Below are 3,842 nucleotides of genomic sequence, written 5' to 3'. Positions count from 1 at the left end.
TATGATTGTGTAAATATTTTTCTACACTAACACTAGTACATAGAATTTGATAAAACTAACAAATTCCAACTAGAGACTTTCAAATGTTGGGATGCTTTTCTTTTCACTCCATCAAAGATATTTAACCTGTCATAACAGAAAACATATAATATAACATAGAGAACTTTATGTAACTATACAATGTTAAAAACTACATTACACATTTTTAACACAAAAAATCATGTTTCAGTAGTAGCCATATTTATTCAAAATAAATGCCCTTTACTTTCAACCAACTAACCCTTAAAATATGCAAGAAACGTTGTATTAAGAAGATCACTTTCCTTTTCTATTGTTTGAAATGGCGATTTTATTCCCTGTGTTATAGCTTATTCCAGTTTTAGTTCTTGTATAATTTGATTAAGCATATTTAATCTTCAATTAATATATTCATGCTATTTTGATCCCTCAAATTAATGGGAGTTAAAAACTTAACGGCATTATTATTTATATTCAAATAAGTAAGAGCAAAAATAAAAATAAACTTTAAGTTGGAGCTATGACTCAAAAGTAAATTCGAAAATTGTGGTGCCCAAGTCACAGGTTTCAATAGAACTAACTTAGTTCTCAAATAATTTCTCCTCAGACCTGTCCAAAACCCAAAAGGGACAATGAGAAAGTAAGTAGTAAATAACAAGAAAACATAAAAATGACAATAAATTTCATCAAGAAGAAAATTTGTGGAGTGACAAGTCAGGGGTTTAGCCAGTGTATGAAGGTAGACGCCATGGATAAAGAAAGAGGAGTGGCATTAATCATAATTCTCTATTTTCTTTAATTCTCAAAATTGATAAAAATAATGATTCCGTTAAGTTTTTGACTTCCGTTAGTTTGAGGGATCAAAATAGCACATATATACTAATTAAAGGTTAAATATGCTTAGTTGAATTACACAAGGACCAAAACTGGAATAAAGTTATAACACAGGGCCTAAAATCGCTATTTGCCCTTCTTTTTTATATCTTTTTATACAGAAAAGGGCCAAAATTACCTCTGAACTTTGGAAAATAGTTCATTCATACCCTTCGTTATACTTTAGGGCCAATTATACCCTTACCGTTATACTATAGGGTCAATTATACCCTTATGTCTAACAGCTGCCACGTGGCATCATCCCAGCCCTTCAAAATTATTTTCCCCTCAAATAATTTTTTACCCACTAAAATAACCCAACCCGACTCAATTTTTTTTCCAGCCAAACTGATACGGACCCAACCCAATACCCCTTGGCTGGAAAGAAAAAAAAAATCGGGTCGGGTTAGGTTATTTTAGTGGGTAAAAAATTATTTGAGGAGAAAATAATTTTGAAGGGCTGGGATGATGCCATGTGGCAGCTGTTAGACATAAGGGTATAATTGACCCCATAGTATAACAGTAAGGGTATAATTGGCCCTAAAGTATAACGAAAGGTATGAATGAACTATTTTCCAAAGTTCAGGGGTAATTTTGGCCCTTTTCCGCTTTTTATATTGGATTTTTTGTCTTTTTCTTTCCAAGTGTCTTTATTTGTTACTTCCCTTTTATACGAACATAGCTTTCTATTTGTTTCCATTTTGGAATGCAAATGAAAATATTACGAATATTGTATTGTAATATTTGTACATCTGATTGTTTTTCTTGTATATATTTAAATTTCAGTGGTGTATGTTATAAACCATATATTAGAGTTATTTATTAAATATACTGCACATATTTAAATAATATGTATAATTATTTTGTTTAGTTACATATATTGTATTGTATATATACAATTCATATATTTGATAATGTGTGTATATATATATATATATATATATATATTACTGCAATATTTACATTATATAAAATAGTCACATTATAATATTTGAAATATATTAATGGTATTTTGTTTTTAAAAACTGTCAACAGAAAACTAAAAGGATATTGCATAAGGGATATTTATGAGATAATTTTTCTTATAAGAGATATTTATGGGAGAGGAAGAGAAAATTCTGGAAGAGAGAGAAAAGACTAAGTGCAGTAAATGTGTATTAATTTAAATAGACCCATTAATAAATGTAGAGGGTTACTGACCTTTAAATGTGTTTATTATGGTATTTATTTTTTTCTTTTCAAAATGCTATATATAAAATGTGTTATATTTGTTACTTTAAAATAGATGTGTTATTATTGTATATAAGTTTTACTAACTGATCTGATGGGTAAAAATCTCTATAACATAACATAAAAAATCAGTTGGAAAGGACTGACCTTATATACTAACATTGTAAATTATTTTTACGCCATCAAAGTTATTTAACTCATTATAATATGTTATTTTCCATTTATTTTAGATTATCAATTAATTCTAATTAAGTAATATTACTTGCAATTGCTTTTTAGATAATCTGAAGGGTTTAAATATATTTTGCATCGCCGTGCCTATTTTAGGTGAACGGAACGGTGTATGTAAATATGTAGCATTAATGCTCCTGATGACATATGTAAAAACAAATCAAACAACTTGAAAAAAAGGTATATCTGAATTCACAAATAAAATAAGTATTTTAACTTTCGTATTTCGAATTCCGCCACATAAATGAAACCGAACGAATATTAATGTTCTTTTTAACCTTACTAGTGGTTGAAATATATTCTTCTAGGTAGTTTAATTTTTTTTTTAATCCCATCAGAATCATTTAACATGTCATAATAGGTTTGTTGTTTATCCTCCTCCGTAGGCTACCTTGCTCAGCGTTTGTATTGGAGCACTCCCCTTGTTTTTGAGTTGCTTTCTTATTTTGGTATGATTTTATATATTCATTACGAGTATGGCGGGGCCCTGTCCCGACCTTATGACATTCATGTATTTTCTTAGAGGCTTGTAAACAGTTGTCCTACAAATGTTTTGTATGGCCTTGTCGGCCTATAATTTGCTAGCCTTGTCGGCCCGTACCTTCATGTCTAGATGTGTATACACCATTTTGGGTTTATTATTGTGGAGTTGTCTTTTATGATTTATCAGATTATCGTATGATGGCCCTTCCAGCCCACTTATGTATGTTGGTATGATCAGAGGCGGATTCAGGATTTTAAGGTTTCGGGTGTCACACTATTTAGACTTCGACTTGATCTATTTTGAGCTTCGGTTCAGATTATTCATTTTTTGGGTATACATAGACGAATGGATTACCACACTAATTTGTGATTTGACTTTGACTTTTTCTTAGCTTCGGTTCGGGTCATTCGTCTTTTAGATTTATATGGACAAGTCGACTAAACGAAATAAATTAATAATAATGAGAATTTTGAACAAAGCATAAAACTCAATAGTACTCCCTCCAGATAAAAAAAAGAGTCCACTTAACCATTTGCACACCCTTTAAGAAACTACTCACTTCAGGGAAAAAAAATGTAAATTGACTAAACTACCCTTAATTAAATAACATTGATATTTGATCATATAACACTTAATAGGGGCAAATCTGGAAAGATAAGATTAATTGTTTCTTGATTTAATAAGTGGACACTTTTTTGACCCAAGAAAAAAAGACTAAGTGAACACTTTTTTTTATCTGGAGGGAGTATTATGTACTATATCAAAAATATATTATTCATTTTTAATTGTCCTCGAGGAATTTTCATATTCTAGAGTTATCTTTTGACTCAAGAATAGATAATTAAAACTAGAATTAGAATTCATTGTAGATGCATTTTTAGATACTCAAATCAAAAACTTAGTAAACACTTTGAACTATAAACCAAAATCAAGAATTAATTAAATTTATAAAGTCAATAGTAGCTCGTTGAAAGAAAAAAAAAAGGTAACAGCAGCAAACAAATAT

Source organism: Lycium barbarum, chromosome 9, assembly GCF_019175385.1.
Source record: "Lycium barbarum isolate Lr01 chromosome 9, ASM1917538v2, whole genome shotgun sequence".
In the NCBI taxonomy this organism is placed as follows: domain Eukaryota; kingdom Viridiplantae; phylum Streptophyta; class Magnoliopsida; order Solanales; family Solanaceae; genus Lycium; species Lycium barbarum.
The sequence above is the reverse complement of the archived record's forward strand: the minus strand, read 5'-3'. Positions refer to the sequence as shown.